Source organism: Malus domestica, chromosome 01 (genome assembly GCF_042453785.1).
Source record: "Malus domestica chromosome 01, GDT2T_hap1".
Lineage (NCBI taxonomy): Eukaryota > Viridiplantae > Streptophyta > Magnoliopsida > Rosales > Rosaceae > Malus > Malus domestica.
In genome coordinates, this window is record NC_091661.1 from 10,726,527 (window position 1) to 10,750,434 (window position 23,908).

Below are 23,908 nucleotides of genomic sequence, written 5' to 3' on the forward strand. Positions count from 1 at the left end.
GGCTTCTAGAGCTTTACCTGCAAAAGGAAGAAATGCGGGATTTCTAATTTATAAAGCTGACAGCCGAACTCATTGTCTCCATAGGAGGTAGGCGAGTTCGCGTAACTACTATAGATGTGAATCTTAGCTTTAGGTAGCTTCATGAGTTTTAGCCTATTAGGGGCATGTTGCGAGATTTTTTACTTATAGAGCCATCGGTTGGACTCGTGCTTCTCGTAGGAAGCAGAGGAGGTCCGCGCTGCTACTATAGTTGTGACACTCAACTTTGTGGTTTCTTGAGCTTTGGGTCCTCCTGGGGCATGTTGCGAGATTTTTAACTTATAGAGCTGTCGGCCGGACCCGTGCTTCTCGTAGGAAGCAGAAGAGGTCTGCGCTGCTGTTATAGTCGTGACACTCAACTTTGTGGCTTCTTGAGCTTTGGGCCTTCGTGGGGCATGTTGCAAGATTTTTAACTTATAGAGCCGTCGGTCAGACTTATGCTTCTAGTACAAAGTAGAGGAGGTCCGCGTAGCTACTATAGTTGTGACACTCGACTTTGTGGCTTCTTGAGCTTTGGGCCATTCTGGGGCATGTTGCGAGATTTTTAACTTATAGAGCTGTCGACTGGACCCGTGCTTCTCGTAGGAAGCAGAAAAGGTCCGTATTACTGCTATAGTCGTGACACTCGACTTTGTGGCTTCTTGAGCTTTGGGCTATCTCGGGGCATGTTGCGAGATTTTTAACTTATAGAGCCACCGGTTAGACTCGTGCTTCTTGTAGGAAGCAGAAGAGGTCCACGCAGTTGCTATAACCGTGACACTCGACTTTGTCCCAACAAAACTTAAACCATAGACCGTCGCCCGGAAGTGTTATTTGTAAATAAGCAGGCGAGTCTGCATAGTCATGGCAGGTGTAAGTTTCGGCTTACGGGCTGCCTTGGGCTTTTAGCCATCGGGTTGTCGGCCAGGTGTCTTACTTACATAAGCAGAGGACCCACATAACCACTTTAGGCATCATCCCTGGCTCTCGGAGACATTTTTTGACGTGAGGTGTAGGCACAATCGCTCCTTAGAGGCCATATCCTTCCGAGTCGCAGCTTTGATCTCGCAGGTCGCTTAACTAATATTGTAACATTTTAAAATCAAGCCACTTCATGAAGATTTGCACACCGAGGACAGACCATCTTGTCACGCAAACTCTTTCATGGGCAGGGGTCCTGCACTTAGCATTTTTTCCAGTTAAAGACCCGGGGATCCCGCGGAATTGAATCATTCAGTTAGCTAAGTCTATTCCAGTGGAAGAACTATTTTGGCCAATTCTGGGAGTTATCCAGCTCAGGTAGTCATTATTGGAAATGTGCCCTAAAACTAATGATATGATAATACTTTACAGACATTTCACATGTTAAACTAATCTAGTTTAATATAAAGGGAAAAGATTATTGTTTGAATTTGTCTCATATAAATGTTATATGCTTAAACGATAAGTCCAAGGAATATGTAATTGGGAGAATGTGATCTAAAGAAGTTAGATTCATGATACCATTATCTTTCGTATACATATCTTAAACGTTCCTGATCATAGGATTGCCAATTGAGCATTGACAGTCCGTTAAGATCAGTACGTTTTATGTCTTCTCTTAGGGAGAGTGACTGGTCTCAAGTCATTGGTGTGACTGACACCAAGACAAGAATGTAGGTGCTCAATAGAGAATGAGTCCACTGAACACGATCAACAAGGAGTTCTCATACTCATGTCACATGAGAACTCATGGTTGGGATAATGCAAAGTAGTCCTTTGACCTGAGGCATCATAGTTGTCTTGTTGTTAGATCATTGATCTTTGACTATGTCAAAGTCACTCCATCAGAGGGTGTCCACGACATAGTTGGGGTTAAGCCACTTATCCATAGAGGCAAGTGAATGCACAACAAGGGATCTCTAACCTTCAAACCGTTTGATGGAGAATACTCTATGATATGATTAAGAATCTCTGGCTAGAGTATGAATGAGATTTAGGAAGTCATTCCAAAATGAGATTTAGGAAGTCGTTCCAAAATGAGATTTAGGAAGTCGTTCCAAATCACATTCAAGGTAATCATATAAGTAAGAAAATCACATTGGATAGTAGACATGAATAAACTATCACACCAAACAATGTGGTCAAGAGTATTGTATTAGAGAAAGACTGTATTGCATTGTAATCCTAAACTGAATAGGTTCTCCACCTCTTTTGATTAGCTTAGGTAGCCATGACATACTGCTAGGTGTCATTCATGGTTTGTGGAAGCCCTAAAGGTGTGTAATCACTAAAGGGAGAATTGAAAGTAAGTTTTAATTCACAATCGATTTGAATCACCCACTACCTCGCTAATAAGATCCTAATGGATCGTACACCAAGTAAGGTAGGGATTGAAGAAACAACGGAGATGAGTAAGGATAATTAAATGGCTTAATTACTTATGAGTAAGGATAATTCAAACCCATTAACTCAAGTTGTATAACAACTTGAAAACACAAAGGGCTTGAAAGCCCAATGAATCCTTAAGGCTGGCCACATTATAGGATGAAGGGTTTTGGTTCTTTTGTCACTTAATTGAAGAGACTATATAAAGAACTTTATAACATTTCATCATTAGGGTTTATTTTGGAGAAAAGATGAGAACACAAGCTTCCTTTTCTCTCTAAGAGGCCGGCCACCCTAGGAAGGTTTTACTAGCGTCTAAATCTTCCTAGGTCACTCATCTCCTCATCAATGCTCTTCTTGGTGTGGAGACTTAGAGGTTCGCTCTCTAGGGAACTTGGATAACCCATTCCACCATCCTCCTCCAAGAAATCTATGGAGCAAAGAAGTAAGGAATGATGGCCCTATATCTTGGGTGATTAGCCTTTGCTTATGCAAAGAGGAATCAACAAAGGTATAAGATTTCTCAACTCACTTTGTTTTGAGTTGAGTCTTGGTCCACCATAACTATTAGGCTTTGAATTTGATGGGTAAAGTTTTATTTTTGAGTGCATACAAGCATGATTCCGCCTTTAATTATTAATTGCATGTTGTAAATGTTGCTCAAATGAACTAGTTTTCACAAACATTTCCTTCAAGTGGTATCAGAGCCTAGGTCTAGTAGTTGGTGAATCCTTTTGGGTTTTGTAGTTCATAGTCTTTGATTTGAATGCTGTAATTGTTACAAGCTTTATTCTTTCTTCTTTGAATGTAAATTTTGCTAGAAAATTTGCCATCTCAAATGTTGTAGATGTAGTTCATATGAGCATGAATTTTGGAGCTAAAATTTGGTGCCATGTTTATGGGGAAATTAGGCCAAATCCAAAGGGTGAATTTTTGGGTTCATGTTTGTCTTGTTAAAAGTGTTTTAAAGTGACTTTTGGAACCCCTAAGTACCTTAGGATGTTAACCCCCTTTTGAGTAGCGAAAATTTGAGTTTTATTGAGTGAAAACACTCATGGAGCTCTTATGGGTTTTCATGGATGTTCTTCAATGTTCTTGCTTTGTTCATACCAAGAACAAAAAGTTTGGTGATTTGATTCAATGTTTTGGTTGATTACGTAAAGTCTTTTTTTTTTGTGTTGGTTGGTGTGACTTTTCAATCAACAAGACATTTCTTTAAAAAACAATGATTAGAAGGTTGAGTGTTTGAAATTATGTTAGTCATAGTTGGTGTGTACTTTGCTTTCACACCCATACCTATTTTATTTCAACATCTTACCTATTTTTCAACTTACTTGACTTTGTCTTTCATAAAAAACCACTCCCTCACACTACCATGACCGGCCACCCTATTAACGTAGGGTACTTTTGGGGCTTTTTGCAATTACATAAAGTTTTGATACTTTTGTGTATTTGCACTTTGACCCGAAAGTTTACGTTTTTACGTAAAGGCCTAAAAACACTAAGGGACAAATTGTTTTGCTCATTTAATGAAGTTTTAAGTTTTTGCATTTGTTGAAATTTTTGGGTTCTAGTTGTAATTACATGAAATAGTGGACTTTTGTGTTTTTACAAAGTGACCTCAAAAGTTTTGGTTTTGCAATATAGCCCAAAAAGTTGAGGTTATTGCATTTTGGCCCAAATTAGTTGAGAACAAAATAGTTTTGTATCTTTAAATGAGAATTGGATTTTCATTTCATTTAGCTCCATCTAAATCAATTCTATGGATACAAAAACCAAATGGCAATGTTGCACTCAAGTTTAATTAGTTAAAGCATTAATTAATTAAAGAAATGGTGATTATGAACCTAAGCCTACGAGAATTGAGCTATGTGAAAGGCCGTCTCTCAAATTTGTTTGAACCATGGGTATGTGTAGATTAGATTTTGGTTGTAATTTGATATGATCAAATGTTGTAAAAGAGAATAAACTCTTCTTTACTTTGAAGTACCCCCTTCTTGTTTTATTTGATATGCATGAAATTAGAGTAGTAGGGTCCAACGCCCAATAAGAAAACACGCCTTAATGTGATTAAACGTGTAACTAAAATCAATCACCATTCCTAGACCGAGATCCAACACTAGGCTCGTGTTGAATCGAATCAAAGGTTCATAGTCATCCTAAGGCCCTAAGGCAACTACATAGTCCATCAATGAATGCAAATCTTATGTTAGTAATACTATATACTCTTGCTTTAAAAATATAAAAAATAAAAAATAAAAAACCGTTTTACAAGCATAGTGAGAGTATCATATACTACTAAATCAATCACATGAACCAATAGTTGTAATAGGACCAAATTGTTTTAATATGATTAAAATGAATGCTTATATGTGATGAGACCTAAAAACCCTCAACCAAACCATTATTAAGTTTACAAGCATGAGAGTGTTTTGAACACTCTTTCGTGGCCTTCCACTGTGGTAGGCTCCAATCGTTTGTGACTCATACATCGTATTCATCCAGTTCTGGGGTATACAAAGTATGTGCTTACATTCAGGAGAAGCCTATAAACATATGATGAAGTGAAGATAGGCAACGAGTATGGTCAATATGATATTCTTCTAAGGCCATTCTTGAACCCCTACTTGAACTAGCATGGTGGGAATGACTTAACTAAGTGCAATGGTGCCAATATGATATTCTTCTGAGGCATCATTCTCTAGAGGCTAAATTAGATGGATAAATACAAAAGTTGTAAATGGCTAAAGCGTTATCCTCTCATCATTATTGTTGCTAGCCAATATGATATTCTTCTGAGGTGGGCTTGGTAATGGTGAGCCTCCCATACCCTACTAAGAGTTTCCTTAAAAACTCTCGAATTCCGATGAGGGATATGGAATTTGCCAAAAATAGTGGGTGGTGCTATTTGATTTAAAGACCCGAATCAAATGGCTTAAAATCAAGCAATTTATATTCGTTATGTATTTGTTTACTGATATATTTGCAATTGATATCCAAAACTTGACAAAGAAAATATGAATGCTTTAGTTTCCGGACTTAGTACCACAATCCCATAGATTGTCTTGAATGATCTCATTCTCACAATCTTCCTATTGATAATGTATCAATGGAAGAACATGTTAGATAAGTCTATCATAAAGAGGACAACACTTTTAGTGTCATTATTCTTCACTTACAAACCGTTGTATGAAGAAATAAGAGTTGTTTTGAACAACCCTTAGTTAACGCAAACTCTAGTGCTTGTTTCTTTGTTAAATGAACAAGGAACTTGAGAAGTAAGCACAAGGGGCATGGACACTTTATGTGCCATGATTCTTCACTTACAAATTGTTGTATGAAGAAATGAGAGTTGCCTTGAATAATTCTTGAAAGTTTGTAATTATGTTGAGAACATAATGGTTGATTGACAAATATAGTCCATCAACATGGACTTATGATGATCTTGAATCATTAAGTGTTGAAGTGTTAAACCACTTCAAGAGACGGAAACTAGACAATGACTTCACCTTTGAGTCCCTATCCAAATGGTTCACTAAGTTTATTGTAAACTATATAGTGAACAATAACCGCACTCTCTCCAAATCGTTTGATGTGTATAACACAATTGAAATAAGTTTCAAGAAAGATAGTGGGAGTTTAGGGACCATGACAATTGTAGTCAAGGGAGAAGTCAAATGAAGAAGAAAAAAAAATAACTCCAAGGGAACAAACTTTCTTTATGAAATGATGGACATTGGAAAGGGTATATGCAAGAAATGTCTTGCAAGTTTCAAGAACACACCTTTCGAAGGCGTTGTAAATTGTTCTTGAATAGTTCAAAACAGTTGGTTCTTCTACTTGAATGCTTGATTCCATATTAGTAACTATGTTTTACAATTGTTGTAGAAGTGTGTCTAATAAGAAGTAGAAGATTAATGAGAGAAGAGAAAGTACTTCACATTCGGAACGTAAATCAAATATAGATCTCTATGAAAGTAGATAGTACTTACTTCCTCATATGAACTACCAAAGAAAATGGAAAACAAAGATTGTCTTTAGATTTCAATTTGAATAAAGGAACTTAATTCCGTATAAGAAATGGATGAATGTTTTGTTTGACAAAACATTGTTCTTTATTATTGAATGATTAGATTATTGTAATCTAATTGATTGTCTTTATAGTAGAGATTGTCACGCCTCGATCCCGACATACGTCCAAGATTAACACGACGGAAGACTATAGGGGGATGCTAGGAAATACAAACTAAAATACTGAACTAAAAATAACAATAATCACATCTTTTTAAGGAAAAGTATAGGGGTAACCAAACACTCCAAGCTCCCTGAACTCTGTCTGCTACCCCGAAGCTCCTCGTATCTACTAAAACCTGAACAATCACCTCTACGCCATGGGAATGGTGCACCGGGCAAACAACAACCCGGATAAGCCGCGAAGCTCGTGTGAGCGACAATAATTCTACGTATGTGATACTATTAAAAACCAACCATCGATTCGGTTTGTAAACATTGAATATAAAATCATATTATATGAAATCATAATCAAGTCACTGAAAATCCCGAAGAAGTCACCCAGACATCCAACGGCTCATCTGAAACAAGTCACAAAAGCTCACAACCATAAACTCATACAACACAATGAAAAGTAGGGCTAAAGCGACACAATTCGGCCAAAGCCTACATCTCTGAAGTTATCTTAATCCAAACTCAATCTGAAGAATCAAAAAATCAATTAATCGGGTTTCGGACCTCTCAACGGAACTATAACACCAAACGGGATTTCGGACCACTTAACAAAATCCAACCAAGATACGATTCCGGACCACTCAACAGAATTGCGGAGTATAAGGGATTCCGAACCTCTCAACGGAATCCGAGTGGATACAATTCCGAACCTCTCAATGGAATCGTGGAGTACAATGCATATCGAACCACTCAATGAAATCCAAGCTGGACACGATTCCGGACCACTCAACGGAACCCTAAAGGAAACCTCAATTCTGGATCACTCAACAGAATCGAGCGGAAGGCCAACAACCATAATGTACAACGGCTCAAAGAAATGAGACAAGGCATAAGTTACTCAATTTACAAAAGTGAAACAAAGTGAAACAAGGCACAAATACTAAATTTAGAGCGAATCAACGAAGCGGGAAATGAAACAATATCAAAGCAACAAATCCCCATTACAATGGGTTAACGGTCCACTACTAGCCCTCACATTTCATCACAACATGCCAATCATACAAATCAAACCATATTTCAAATATACAAGTCAAATCTCATTCCATAAAAATAAATCGATGGCTAAATATTAAAAATAACAATTCAATAGAAAACATATTTATAAAACCAAGTCATATCCACACAGGATAACAATTACGAAAACTGGGTAATCACCAATATCACATATATTAAAGTCACTCACCTGGAGTCCCGCACTACGAATCCCTAGCTCAAATATTGAGGCGTCCACACACTATCGCTGCCAAGAACAAATATCAAATCCACATTTAGATTTCCTTTGATAATTCACATACTCAAAAACTCTCATGTGTCCCACCCCCAACAACATTTAATGAGAATCAAACCGTCGTTCAAAGTTAGGGTCCACAATCTTACGTCACTTACTCCGCAAGATCCAACCACTAGATTTTCGATTCGTAAGTTCCTAAGGTCCTTAAATATTACGACTATAATATATCAAAGTTTGGAGACAATCCAACGGTCGGATCGTTGATTGCTATTATGTTCAAGTGGTGGACCTTAACGAAATTTCGCCGGATTCTGCAGAATGTGCAGATTTTCTGGGCAATCTTTAAAACTCCATATCTCACTCGTTTCACACCCAATTTCGACCCATAATATACCAAAACGAAGCTAGAGAAGTGTATAACAAGATTATACCTGCTTGAAGTCCAAATGGTGGCCGGAAAATGGCCTGAAAGACGGCTGTCCGAGGGAAAACAAGTAACTCGCCGGAATTTCTGGGCAAACTTTAAACGTCCATAACTTTGTCAATACTCGACGAAATTGAGTGATTCAAAAATGAAAAACATATTTTTCGATGAGACAAATAGATACCTTGTACGATGGCTAACTCGTCGTGGTTTGGCCAGAAAATGATCTGGAAGGTCACGGGTTAGTCAGAAACTGGGCAAACTTTAAATCATTATAACTTTCTCATTTTTCAACCAAATCACACGATCCAAACATGAAAATTCATCTACACATCATGAAAAATTGATTTATACCTGTTTTGAGTCCAGAAGATGGCTAAAAATTATCTGAATCACGACTATAAGTCTCACCCAAAACCTTATTCTTTGAACTCTAGGTTCGGATTCGTTTTCAATGAAACAAAATGAAAAACTGGTTTATGGTGGTGAAGACATGCAGATAATGGTGGTTTTGGTGTTCAACAAGCCAAAATTTTGGTGGTGGTGGTGGTGGTGGTTTGTTTCATGGGGAGAAAAGGGATAGCCGAGAGAGAGTTAGAGGGTTCTTGAGAAAGAGAGCAGCTACGAGAGAGAAAACGGAGAAGAGAGAGGGGGTTCCAGAAATGTGGGGGGGGGCCCACGTGGTACTCATCCAAATACATCATGTGCTAAAATGGCAATTTACCAAAGTACTCTTTATGTTCAAAACCTCATAAAATTTTCGTTATAATTCCGAATCACATTTTGTTTGCGCCCACGCATTCTTATCGACGACTACTATCCAAATAAATAAAAATAAGTGGAACAATAAGTAGGGATCAAATATGCCGTAAATATAAAAGCGTCGAAACTAAGAATACGAAATACGAAATATGTAATTTTAAACAGTGAAATTCGGGAACGGGATTTCACAGAGATGATGTGGTAGTGTTAACTATTTAGAATATAACGATGCTTAAAACCCAAAAGGTTACAAGGTAGTGACTTAGATGTTAGTGGCACTTGACCACAACATAATACTACTCATGTTGTATGACATTCACCGAAGATTGCTCTCGGTTCAACTATCGTTTATTTTGAATAAACACATGTCTGAATACTTTGCAAAAGTTTTCAAAGAATTGAAGAATGTAAGTTGATGAGTAAGACGTCTAAAGTATTTACCTCCTTAGATTTGATCCAAGGAAAAGTAACACTTTAGATGAGTTTCCTTGAAAGATATTAAGGAAAGTAGCATCATAAGATAATGGATTTCTCCATTGGGAGAAAAATGAACTTGAATAAGATGTAGTTCGTTGGATGTTATCAATTACCCATATATAGGATATATACTTCTAAGACAATATGATTGTCAATTAGAAGATCTTCCAAAATTTTCATGACTCCATAGGATGTAGTTGGAAAGAAAGACAAGCCGTAAGCGTGTTAAGATTTGGGGTAGTGTGCTAATAAGTAATATTTGTTTGAGAACAATCTTGTGTGATATCCTTAAATTAACCTTTAGATATCACTTCTATAAACTGACTAAAAAATGTTATTTGTTGGGTAATTCATTGAAATCCTACAATAGGATTTGCCTAAGATAGAACTCAAAGAACTTGTTCTTTGAGAGACAAGATGATGATGAACAAATATAACAACCTATTTCCTATACCACTAGCTCCAAGGTAGTCGAGAAGGATTTATAAACCGTCTCAGTTGAATGGTTGAATTTTATGACTATGTCATAGAGTTACACCTCTTAATTCGAAAGAAATAAGAATGAAAAATCCTTATGACTACATTGAGTGTATATATGAGATATACTCAAGGAAATGGTATAGTATCATTTGACCCGAAATAGTGAAACCTTCATAGCTAATTGGTAGCTTAAGGTGACTACAATCAACGAGATTGGTTGACTTGGAAGAAACCATCTTTGATGTAGTCTTGGTTTCTATTAATTCGAAGATTGCTAGCTACAACTAAACGGTGATTCAATGTTAGGACATAATATGGGTTTCTGAAACCATTATCAAGATAGTCTTGATAATATATGTCTAAAACTAGGAATCACAAGACGTGTAAGGTGTAGAGATCCATCCATCATGAATCTTAGCAAGCTAGTGGGAGCTATAAGCGTCTTATAAGAGAAAGATCAAATCGTTTGATTTCTCATAAAGAAGTAAATGAATCTTTTGTTTACAAGGTTTACAAAAGATTAGTGGGAGTTAATTATATTCCTAAATTTGAACATATATATGATATATTAATTTTAGGAATTCTTCTTCGTTAAAGTTATGAGTTAAAACATTCTATAACAATAGAATGTATATGGGAGACATAGTCTATATACATGGGATGGAAATCTATAATGATAGATTTTAGGATATAATTGGATTATATCAAGCCCTAATGATAGACAAAAGATGCTAGGAAGTTTCTCATATGATGATAAACTTCAATCAGAAGGACAACTTTAGTGAGACTAGGAAGTTGCTCTTCTCAAAGGAAACGTACCCTTTGACTCCCAAAGAAACATAATGCGTAAATAGAATCCTTTATGCATATGCAAAAAGGTGATTTAAGTATTTCATATTGTATGAAAAACATTGATATGAGTTGTACCTAGAACTATACATGACGATATCAGTGCAAGCCTAGGATAAGAACCATGGCAATTGTCAAGTGAGTCCTTAAGTATTTAAGAAATACTAAAGGATAGATTCCTCAAGAATGAGGAAGAATTAGAGTAACACAATGGAACCGTAAATGTATTAGATTATGAATCTAATATCGTATCCATCATTGGATGTCTCTTCATTTTGAATGAAGAGATAATTGGATATCTCTTTATTATGACTATAAGAGATACTTGGATGGAAACGTTATAAGTAATAACTTAGCGTGTTCCATCATACATGCAAAATATATCGCCATATGATGATACTTTACGGACATTTCATATGTTAAACTAATTTAGTTTAATATAAAGGGCAAAGATTATTGTTTGAAGCCGTACCATATAAATGTTATATGCTTAAATGATAAGTCCAAGGAATATGTAATTGGAAGAATGTGATCTAAAGAAGTTAGATTTATGAGACCATTCTCTTTCGTATACATATCCTAAACATTCCGGATCATAGGATTGCCAATTGGGCATTGACAGTCCGTTAAGATCAGTACGTGTTATGTTTTCTCTTAGGGAGAGTGACTGGTCTTGAGTCATTGGTGTGACTGACACCAAGGCAAGCATGTAGGTGCTCAATAGAGAATGAGTCCACTGAACACGATCAACAAGGAGTTCTCGTACTCATGTCACTTGAGAACTCATGGTTGGGATAATGCAAAGTAGTCATTTAACCTGAGGCATCATAATTGTCTTGTGGTTAGGTCCTTAATCTTTGACTATGTTAAAGTCACTCCATCAGAGGGTGTCCACGACATAGTTGGAGTTAAGCCATTTAGCCATAGAGGCAAGTGAATGTGCAACAAGGGATTTCTAACCTTCAATCCGTTTGATGGAAAATACTCTATGATATGATTAAGAATCTCTAGCCAGAGTATGAATGAGATTTAGGAAGTCATTCCAAATCACATTCAAGGTAATCATATAAGTAAGAGAATCACATTGGATAGTAGGCATGAATAAACTATCAAACCAAACAATGTGGTCAAGAGTATTGCATTAGAAAAAGACTGTATTGCATTGTAATCCTAAACTGAATAGGTTCTCCACCTCTTCTGATTAGCTTAGGTAGCCATGACATACTGCTAGGTGTCACTCATGGTTTGTGGAAGCCCTAAAGATGTGTAATCACTAAAGGGAGAATTGAAAGTAAGTTTCAATTCACAATCGATTTGAAGAGTTCTAATCGCCCACTACCTCGCTAAAAGGAACCAAATGGATCATACACTGAGTAAGGTAAAGATTGAAGAAACGACAGAGATGAGTAAGGATAATTAAATTGTTTAATTATTTATGGCTAGGATTAATTAATATGTTAATTAATCAAACGAATAAGTTCATTATAGACCTTGGGTTAGTTTTGGGCCGCAAGGCTCAATAGGATTTGAATGTCAAACCCATTATAACTTAAGTTGTATGACAACTTGAAAACACAAAGGCTTGAAAGCCCAATGAATCCTTAAGGCCGGCCACATTATAGGATGAAGGGTTTTGGTTCTTTTGTCACTTAATTGAAGGGACTATATAAAGAACTTTATAACATTTCATCATTAGGGTTTCTTTTGGAGAAAAGATGAGAACACAAGCTCCCATTTCTCTCTAAGAGGCTGGCCACCCTAGGTAGGTTTTACTAGCATCTAAATCTTCCTAGGTCCCTCATTTCTTCATCAATGCTCTCCTTGGTGTGGAGACTTAGAAGTTCCCTTTCTTGGGAACTTGGAGAATCCATTCCACCATCCTCCTCCAAGAAATCCATGGAGCAAAGAAGTAAGGAATGAAGGCCCTATCTCTTGGGTGATTAGCCTTTGCTTATGCAAAGATGAATCAACAAAGGTATAAGATTTCTCAACTCACATTGTTTTGAGTTGAGTCTTGGTTCACCATAACTACTAGGCTTTGAATTTCATGGGTAAAGTTTTGTTTTTAAGTGCATACAAGCATGATTCCACCTTTAATTGTTAATTGCATGTTGTAAATGTTGCTCAAATGAACTAGTTTTCATAAATATTTCCTTCAGTCACTGACATCAAGGGAAATTGAGCAGTCGTACCACCCATCCACATCTGGATATTCCGGATGCACCATGTCTAAACGTGCAGAGGGCGTCTTCTGCTTGTCACATGGGTGGTTATACCATGTCTGCAAGGCAGTGGACATTTTAAACCATGTCTGCAGGGCAGCGGGCATCTCGAACCATGTCTACCTGGTAGCAGGCTTCTTACACCATGTATGTAGGGCAACAAGTGTAGTGCACCATATCTGCTGGGCAACGGGTATATTACACCATGTCTGCAAGGCAGCGAGTGTCTTCTGCTTGTCGCATGAGTTGATCAGTTTGTTTATGCATTTGGCCCAGGCTTGTGAATAAATCATTCAATCCTCATTGAGAATAGAGGCTTTTATTAACTTTGCTCATATGTGGTAATGGGATAACAACTAATAATCCTTAGCAGGCTAGGTCTTGTCCGTTGAACTGTTTGAGTCTTTGAACTTTTTCGTCTTGAACTGGGTCCAAGGAATGATGGGAGGTCACATGTAGTACTTTCTCAGGTTGTAGGCATTCCACTGCTTGTCGATTTCTTTGTCACTCATGGTGGTGAAGGTGTAGTTGCCTTTTCCGCCTACTTGGCTGATTTTGTACAAACCTTCCCAAATGAGACCCATCTTTTGATAACCATCCCATTGGGCGGTGATGAAGGCTTTTCTGATAACTAAGTTTCCTAGGTAAAACTACCAGATTTTACCCTCTTGTTGTAGCTGGAGATGAGCTACTGCTGATAGGCTGCAATGTGGGTGATAACCTTCTCGCGCTCTTCCTCTACTAGGTCTAAGTTGGTGGCCATCTCATTTTCGTTCTGCTTGAAGTTCGGCAGTACAGTGCTGATGCTTGGCATTACGACGTTGGGATTAATGATTGCCTCAGAACCATACGCCAGGGAGAATGAAGTTTCGCCGGTTACTCGCCGTTTGGTGGTGCTATATGCCCATATAACACCGGGGAACTCATATGGCCACTTACCCTTCTTGCCTTAGAGGGTCTTCTTGAGGCAGTCGAGGATGGTCGTGTTAGACACCTTGGCCTGCCCGTTGCCCTGTGGGTATCGGGGCGTAGACATGTGCTGCTTGATGCCATATTTTTTGAAGAACTTTGCTAAGCCCTTGCCCACGAATTGTGGACCATTTTCGGTGATAATGGAGTGTAGGATGCTGAAGCGGTAGATGATGTTCTTCCATATGAAGCGTTTTATGTCCCTCTAGGTAGTTGTAGTCATGGGTTTGACTTCGACCCATTTTGTGAAGTGGTCGGTCGCTACAATCATCATGCATCTGCCCCTAGTGGCAGGCAGCATAGGTCTAATCGTCCACTGCATGAATGGCCAATGGCTCATCTACGGATGGAGTTCGCTGGCAGGTAGTGCGAGCATGGGTTTAAAGCGCTGGCAGCTGTCGCACCTTTGTACATACTCCTTAGCGTCTTAATGCATGGTTGACCAATAATAGCCAGCGTTGAGAGCTTTTTACGCGAAGGAATGGCCTACAGAGTGATTTCCACATACACCTTCATGGATTGAACTAAGAATATTTAGGTCGTCGAGAGGTGATAGGCAGCGGAGATGTAGTCCTGAGTACGATCTTTGAACAAGCATGCCATTCCACATGTAGTAGTATGCTGCCTTCATCTGGAGCTTCTTGGACTCCAGTATGTCCACAGGGAGCGTTCCATTGACTAGGTAGTCGATGATGGGATCGTGCCAATTCAGGATTGTGCTGATATGCGCCACCTTGACTGCTGGTTCCTCATCTATGCTTGGCTTTTCTAAGTACTCGACTGAATTAAGAGTATGAGCTGATGGTCTAGCGCAAATCCTAGGCTTGCTAGTCCATCTGTGTGGGCATTTTCTGCTCGTGAAACCTGAGTGAATGTGTACAACTGGAATGTCCCTAGCTGCTCTCATAACTTCTCGAGGTATCGGGCCATCCTTGGATGTTTTGCTACGTACTCCCCTGAGGTTTGGTTGGTGATCAGTTGAGAATCGGAATAGATAGTAAGCTTCTTCACCGCTAGGTCTTTTGCCAATCGGAGACCTGCTAGTAGAGCTTCATACTCTGCTTCAACGTTTGATGCTTTGAAGCTTAGAGTGATCGCCTGCTCGAGCATCGAGCCGTCCAGGGTAGTAAAACCTAGGCCTGCCCTCAATCCTTGATGGTTGGATGATCCATCGACTTGCAAACGCCAAAAATATCTATCAGGTAGGGCTTGTACGGCTATGGCATGCTCGGCTACTTCTGAGGCCCTTTCGTGCCGTGTTGTTGCATCCTTCAGGCTTGGGGTGAATTATGTTATGAAGTCCGCCAATGCCTGGGCTTTTATCACAATGTGGGGTTGGTATGCTAGGCCATATTGATCAAGTTCCAAAGCCCACTTCATCACTCGTTAAGAAGCGTTTGGACTGTGCAAAACTAATCGTAATGGGTACTAGGTCATGACCATGACCGGATGCCCTTGAAAGTAAGGTATGAGCTTTCGAGCTACAACAACTAGTGCGAAAATTAGTTTTTCAATCTTCAGGAATCTGGTTTCCACATCAATGAGAGCTTTAGATGTGTAAAATACAGGTAATTGGGCTCCCAACTCTTCTCGTATGAGGGCAGAGCTTGCTGCTACTTCTGATACCACCAAATAGATGTATAGGTTATCCGCTGCTTCCGGTTTGGATAATAGTGGAGTCAGGTATTGCTTCAGGTTCTTAAATGGTTTCTCGCACTCATCGTCCCATTTGTCTTTCTACTCATTTTTTATTGTCTTGAAAAAGGGCTTGCATCGGTTAGTGGATCGAGAAAGGAAACGATTGAGTGCGGCTGCTCATTTGGTCAGACTTTGGATCTCCTTCAGATTTGTGGGCGATTTGATGTCCAGGATTGTTTTGATCTGCCTTGGATGAGCCTCGATTCCTCGCTGGGTTACAAGGTATCCTAAGAATTGGCCTGATGAACGCCAAATGTTCACTTGGCTGGGTTGAGCTTTATGTTGTATTCTCAAATAATGGTAAAAGTTTTTGCCAAGTTGCGAATGTGGTCTGACCGCTGCTTGCCTTTCACCATAATGTCATCGACGTAGACTTCCATGGTGACTCTAATCTACTTCTTGAACATCGTGTTTACGAGTCATTGGTAGGTTGCTTCTGTGTTTTTTAGGACAAAGGGCTTGTATCAGTATGTGCCTCGCTCAATCACGAATGCAGTCTTTTCTTTGTCAGGCTTGTGCATAGCAATTTGATTGTAGGTTGAGTACGCGTCCAAAAAGCTGAGCAGCTGGTTCCTGGATGTTGAGTCAACGAGCAGGTCGATTCGAGGAACCGGGTAGTTATTTTTTGGCATGCCTTGTTGAGATAGGTGTAATCCATGCATACTCTCAATTTGCCTTTCTTTTTTTCATCACTAGCACGACGTTGTCCAGCCATGCTGAGTGTGCCACTTCCTCAATGAATCCGGCTTCTAGTAACTTGTTGATTTTTGCCTCAATGATCGCTACTCGCTTGGGTGCGAAATGTCACATTTTATGGATCAGAGGTTTAGCACTGAGATCGACGTGCATCTTGTGACAAGCTATCACTGGATCAATGATAAGCATGTCAGAGGGTGACCATGCGAAGATGTCGTGATTTTCCCTAAGGAAAGTCGTGAGCTCTTCCTTCTCCGCTAGGTTCAGACGTGAGCCAATTCTAGCCATCTTTTCCGACTGGTGGGGGTCAAGAATGATGTTTTCGGTGTCTTCTTCAAGTTTCCATCCTAATTCATCTTTCAGGGCATTGTCGACCTTGACGCCATCTTCTTGATCTACCTGATGTAATTGTTATTTGGCGAGGCTAGAGTCATTTTTCTGCACTTCAGCTGCTACTGCTGGGGTGAAAGACTTATTCTTCGACTCCTTGACAACTTGTACAGTGCATCGCCTGGACATGGCCTGGTCGCCTTTGATTTCTCCGATTGTTCCTCCCGGGATGCGAAATCAAATTTTCTAGTACTCAATCGAGGTCACATCTCCAATCTTCACTAGCCATAGTCTACCCAATATCCCATTATGGGGAGATGGGTCACTAACGATCATGAAGAACTACGATGAGACAATTAGTGGGCTGGTTACGTCGAGCGTGATAGTGCCAATGGCAGTTAAGGTGAGCCCATTTAATCTGGTCAATACCTTTGCTTTATGCTGGATCGTGTTTTCCAACTCATCTTCTGGATAACTAATAGTTGTAGGAGGTTAACTGAGCTGCCATTGTCCACCATGACTCTGTAAATGATGGCATTGGCCAGTTGTACAGAAATCACCAGGGCGTCGTTATGGGGAATGTCTACTCCCTCAGCGTCTTGCTCAGTGAAGCCGACGATTGGTCCATGTACATCATCTATGGCTTAAACCTGATTGACCGATTTCGCCTGCTGGATCTTCCTCTTGTTGGAGTTATTGGTGGCCCCCAAATGCTAGGATTTGGTAAAGATTCTATTGATTCGGATTGTTTTAGTGATTGGCATCGGCATCTGCTTCTCGCCTTGGCCGGGCAGTTGGTCTGTTGACATACCGGTCACACTTGCCTTCCTTCATGAGCTACTTAAGGTACCCTTTCCATATGGTGCAATCATTTGTTGTGTGCCCAAGACTTCTGTGGAATGCGCAGTATTTGGTCTGGTCCATCTTAAAGGTGTCACTCCTTAAAAGTGACGGCAGTTCGAACCATTGTTTGTCCTTGAGGTTGCGAAGAATTTGGCTTATCAGGACTGAGAATCTGGTATACATCTTCGGTGTAGTGCCTCCCTTTGTTGGGGACCAATCTCTGCCTTTGTCCCATGGCTTGATTTTGATGTTGAGCAGTTTATCGCTTGCCTTCTTCTAAGTCGGTTCCAGGGCTCTGTGTGGCTACTTAAACAGCTTCTAGGAGCGATTTTCCTTATCCCAGAAGAAGTGTTTTTCTGCCAAAGCATAAGAGTTTGCCATGGATAGGTTCTCACCCATAATTAATTCTCCGAAAGCGAGTGATCTGCCTGAAGTGCCTTTCAAAAAGCTGAGCATGCGATGCTGTCATTGCATTCGATAATCTTTGCCTTCTCCACCTTGAATCTTTTGACGTAAATGATGAGTGACTCTTTCGGGTTCTTCTTCATGTTGAAGAAGTGATCAGACTTCTTTTTGATCGAGCGATAGGATGAATATTCCTTAGTAAAAACCAAGGAAAGTTAGCTGAAGTTCCAGATTGAGCGTGGCGGCAGGGTGTGAAACCAGTCTTGCTCCTCGCCTTGGAGCGTCGTGGTAAAAATCTTGCACATGAGAGCGTTATTGTTGGCGTAGAAGGTCATGGCATTTCGGTAGTGCATCAAGTGTCTGTCCGGATCTTCATCTCCCTTAAACGAGGTGAAATGTGGTGGGTTGAACTTCCGCGGTGGCTCCGTCTACTTGATCTCATCTATGAATGGTGACCTGCTCAGGTTGGCCACGTCTCTACGAATGGCATCGTCGGTAGTGTCAATACACTGGAATTCGCACAGCTGCTATTCTACTAGTTTTTGTACTTCCTCCTGGATATGTGCCTGGTGGGGTAGCGGAGCCTCCAACTGCCCCTGGTGTTGACCTGCTGGTACATGCTGCTCTTCGACTCATCTTGCTCGTCTTGCTCATCTATGTCACGGTTGCGGTGCACGTGGTTCACCTTGTGCTGCTTATTGTCACTCTGGGCGAAGACTGCCAGTGGAACTTGAGCTGGATTGCTCACGTGCTCTTCTCTGGGCGTCATGCAGCTGCCTACTCTGTTGCCTCATATGAGGATCACCTTGTGGGCCTAGCCTCGTATTGACGTTATTCCTGGAACGTCCTGAGTGCTCATTGGAGTGTGGACCCAACCTCGAATGCACACTGACTCATGAGCCAAGTCAGGAATAAACACTTCTCTGCGCATCTACGCGGGAGAAAATGTTTCCTCGAGGGCCCAAACGAAAATGCACACTACCCGAACGCATGGTTCGTGGCGGGCTGAGTGGCTCTTTTTCGGGACGTCGCTAGAATAAGTTATGTTCTTTCACCCTTGTCCTGCCTCAGGACACCTCATCTGGGGCACGCTGCATCTCGATGCGCTCAAATAGCTAGTTCACCAAGGTGGTTCATAGGAGCATATTTATGCGACTTAGTTAGCTTGTTTTCTTGCATTTACATAGCTAATTTCTACTTATTAGAGTGTTTTAAACTATTTTCATGTGTTTTCAGGTTCAAATGACAAAGTTGGCAAGAAAGTGCAATTTGGAGTATTTTGGATCAGTTTTGGGCCAAGAATGGATAGCACATGCATGGAGCAAGGTGGATGGACATTTTTAAAGTTCAAGAGGCTAGGAATATGCTGAAGAGATGAAGAAAATAAAGTCAAGTCAAAGAAGATAGGGAATTAGCAAGAAACAAGGAAGCATTATCCAAAAACCTTATCTTACATTATCCAAACATTATCTTATCCTAACCTTATCCTAATCTACCTAATTTCCAGCTGCAAGGAGGATATCTAAATGACATTAGGATACCTACAAATCAAGTTTCTAGAAGCCAAGCCCTATCCCTAAAAGGGTGACGCATCCACCCATTCTAGAAGCTATGTTTCCTGCCGTAAGGACCATTCCCCTTCTTCTCAGCCCTTTGACATGCCTTCCCTTATCTCTTTAAATTTCATTGTGTCGCAGCAATCATACATCATCCATCTCTCACCACAATTCACAACACACATCCATCATACACAGAAATCTCTCTATTGTCGCAGCCTTGCAAGGAGAAAGGAGATAAGACCCTTGGAGTCGTGCCCTACCATTCAAGCTTGGATTGCTGGAATGTTCCTAGGTGTATTCTATCTTTTGTTTTCAATGTTTAATTTAAGTTATCTTTGTTTAAGTGCGAACATGTGGAACTAATTTCATTTTAGCTAGAGGTGAATTCAAAGTCATGAACATATGTGTGATATGAATTGATTACATCCAGTTATTGTTTCATAAATCGTGAATGCAATTTACTTATCTGTTTGATTAATAACTTATTCTTGTATGTTGATTAAGGATGCATACTTAGTTTGCATGCAGCGATTTGATGCTAAAATATATGGGAGTTTTACCTAATAGTTATGAACTTATATTTACAAGTAGTGGAGGTTGCTAGTCACGATCGCGTTAAGTAAATTCATGGCAGGAGTATCATGCAGTTCATAGTTATGAATGTCATGTCAATGCTTATGATTTTCACATAACTTAATGATCTTTGATATGTATCTCTATTATGCAGTTCATGTAGGGAACTTGATAAGAATAATTTGGTTGCGTCGCTGAGTCCAATTCAATGAATTTGGGAAAATTTTATGGTTAATTTGTGCAGTTCATGGTTAACTTGGGGCATTGTCATTCATGGTTTATAGGAAGAATAACTGGAAATCGATTTGTATGCATATGTGTCATGTGTGGAGATGAACTATCTAGCTAGCCATTCACCCATTAAAACACCCAATTTCGTCCAAAGTTATTTAAAGTCTTTAAATCTATTTGCTTTTACTTTAAATTCGTCAAAAACCACTCCCTCTTTAAATTTCGTGTCTTTTAGTTAGAATTCGTCCATACACATTGTTTTGAGTCTTTTTAGTTCAATTTTCGTCTAAAGTTATCCTTAGTGTTAGTTTTAAGTCAATTAGTTTGTTTTGTGTAGTTTTGAGTAGTTTAAGTCAGTCTTGAGTCACTAGAGTCTAGTTTTGTATTTTAAGTCTAATTTGTGTTGATTAGCATCCCTCCTAATCCCCGGCTTAGAATGATCCCTACTTACATATACTACAACTATCAAAAAGAGGGTTTAAGTTTGTATGCTATTTTATATCACATCAGTGGTCTACTGCGCGAGGGTGTTCGTCAAATTGGTGACCTGCAGAGGCAAGTCGTGCTCACCATTTGGTTTAGAAGAGCTCGGATGATGGGCGTCTCCATGTGTGGTGGAAGTATAGTGGACTGCAGGTACAAAGCTTGAGCCCAGAGTGGGCAATCTTGCAGAAAAGTGAGGTGTAAGTAACCTTGAATCGATTGCGGGACCTGTGGTCAAAATCTGAATCGCTAGAGGTGGCCTCAGAATAGATTAGGTTGTGGGTCAGATCGTCGAAGCGGGTCATGGGACGCTTTAAACCTGCACATGATCGCCCTAGATCTGTATGGCCGTGGGCCCTCATGGTCGTTGGGCTACCACATCATGGCCTGCTGGCTGGATGGCTTGAGCTTGGGCCCGTTGAGTTGCCTGGCTGGCAGTAGCTGCCGAATTCTAGGCTCAGGTTCAAGCTTGCTACTGCATTGAGCTGGGCCTCCTGCCCAAGGCTTGCTATGGCAGCTGCCAAGTTCGAGGCCTCCTGCCCATAGGCTTGGAAGTGGACCTAAGCCTCATATCTAGGATTTGGTTGCCTAAGGTTCGGTATGAGTGGTGCCGTGGCTGCTGGGTCACAGTGGTGATAGTGGTGGCGCAGCTCTGCGGCAGTGGGGCTCCTCCTACCATCGCGTTGAGCCTCGAGGATCTCCGTCGTGAGGCTATGTCCTCGTCTCCACTCTCTGGTCTAAATCCTTCCATGTATAGGGTTCCGTTCGTTGTAGTTTCTGAATTTCCTACCATTGTATCTTTTCTCCAGGGATTGCTCAAGAAACTTTTCTAGGAAAAATTAATTGATACAACATGTGATAAATTCAACGTAACAAGAAATTCAAGAAACTAATGCGAGAGTCTTCTTCGAGTATTTTGAATCAGCTCTCAATGAAAGCACCAATTTATCGATGCAAATTTCCGCCGTCTTCAGTCTTGACAAAAATGCACCTGCAAAACAATCAATACCTTTGATTAGAGACCTAAGCCTTACGCGCCCACGAGGTGGGGGAGGTTAGGTCAACAGATCTTCGATGCCTAAGCTAGTTTCTCTGACAGATTAAAGTGTTTAGGGCTTTTTTAGGTTGCCAAAGCTCTGAAAATTTTGTAGAATATCAGGTATTTATAGGTCTAGGGCCAGCCATATAGTGTTTAATGGAGAGATATTCTCTAAATATTCCCAAGATGTTAAATAGGAAATAATATCTCGAGATAATGGTGTAATTATCCTAATTTAAATAAATTAGGATTGTGGATGCAAATTTCCGCCTTCTTCTTCTTGGACAAAATTGCACCTACAAAACAATTAATACCTTAGGTCAAGGCCAAGAGCCTCACGCGCCCACGATGAATGGGGTTGGCTTTGGCCGAAGAACCTCCGATGCCAAAGTTAGAATTTAGAGAGAAAAGTGTTTAGAGAGTTTTTGGAATTTTGCAAGCGAATGAGAAATCATTTTTGGGAGAGAATGGTGAGCTATATATAGGGATATGGCCGACCCTATTAGGAGAATAGGGACCGGCCATTTAGGTATTTTTTGGGTGTAAATTGTGGTTAATTAGCCATTAATAGATTAATTAGGTAATAAATCTATTAATTGACTAATTAACATATTTTGAAAGAAATTATTTGGGGAGTTATGGAATGATTAAGATAATTAGCTAATTGATTAGCTAAAAAAGGGAAAATGAGGTAAAAAATATATGGAATGAAATAGGTTTTGGGAGTTACCTTGTATAAGAGATTTAATGAGATAGGTTTTGAATTGTTACCTATTTTGGGCACTTTTGACTTGGTTGATGGATGATTACCCGCTGCTCGCGCGTAGGAATCCCGTTACTCGCGCGTAGGAATCCTGTTATGCCTCAAGGGTATTTTTGTCCTCTTTTGTCCAAAAATCCACGTGTCGCCTTGTGATTATTTTTGGCTCCACAAGGATTACTTACTTGATTGGAGTTATTCTTCAAGTAAGAATGTATTAAATATAGGATTTGGGTAATTAATTATTATCTTTAATTCCTTGCCAAGGGCAGGTAAGCTGTGGTTAGTTGTGTTCAGCTGTTGAGTCCTTAAGGGATATGAGTTGCGAGTGCGAGCATCTGAGAAGCCTACCCATTTATTGAGGGCAATCTTGTGCTTCTGAAATAAAAATCGACGTGTTGCTTCTAGAATATTTGGGATTATTTTAGGCTCCACAATGTCGTTCATTCATTGCTTCACATTAATTATTTGTAGTCATTTTCATCTACATTTTTTTTTCAACACAAGCGATATTCTATACAAAATTAACCTAAATAACAAAGACATTCGACTTGGATTTGTGATGAAAAACAGCTTACAACAAAAGCAAATCTCAATAGGCCTTGAAAATTGAAAATATCACAGACCTAATTGCAAAAAAAAAAAGAAAACAAAAAAAAAAGTCACATAACAACGTCATTGGTCCGTTGGAAGTCACATGGTAAGATTTCAACGTCATTGGTCCGTTGGCTTTGGCATATCTAGTGGGATTTTTTTATTATTAAGATAATGTAAAATATCAGAACTGTAGGCTATAGTTACGTCTTGATATATTTAAAGGGTAATTCAAAACAACGCCGGGGGTGGTGGCGCAGTTGGTTAGCGCGTAGGTCTCATAGCTTTTGAGTTATCCTGAGGTCGAGAGTTCGAGCCTCTCTCACCCCATTGTTTTTACAATTTTTGTATCGGAAGTTGATTTTGTTTTATTTTTCGTAGTTAGTTTTTTTTGGGGAATTATTATTGATATTTCAAAATTTTCATTTTGCACTCCAAATTTTTTATAATTAGAAAGAAAAATATGTTTATGAGGAGTGTAGAATGAGATTATTTGAGTGCTAATAACAGTTTTTTTTTTTTTTGTTAAACGATAGATTTTATTAGATTAAATGTTTAGATTAGCCACTAACGAAATTTGAACTCATGCCATCACGATAGAGTAATTAGTTGAACATAAGACCTCTAATGCAACACTAAACATACTTAATCAA

At 39.6% G+C, this 23,908-nt stretch overlaps 1 non-coding gene across 1 annotated transcript; it reads left to right on the forward strand.

Annotated features, from left to right (window-relative positions):
* The first annotated feature begins 23,500 nt into the window (after positions 1 to 23,500).
* TRNAM-CAU (transfer RNA methionine (anticodon CAU)) lies at positions 23,501 to 23,585 on the forward strand. Its single transcript is given in 2 exon segments — positions 23,501 to 23,538; positions 23,550 to 23,585. It is a non-coding gene; the product is annotated as a tRNA-Met (tRNA).
* Positions 23,586 to 23,908: the final 323 nt, after the last annotated feature.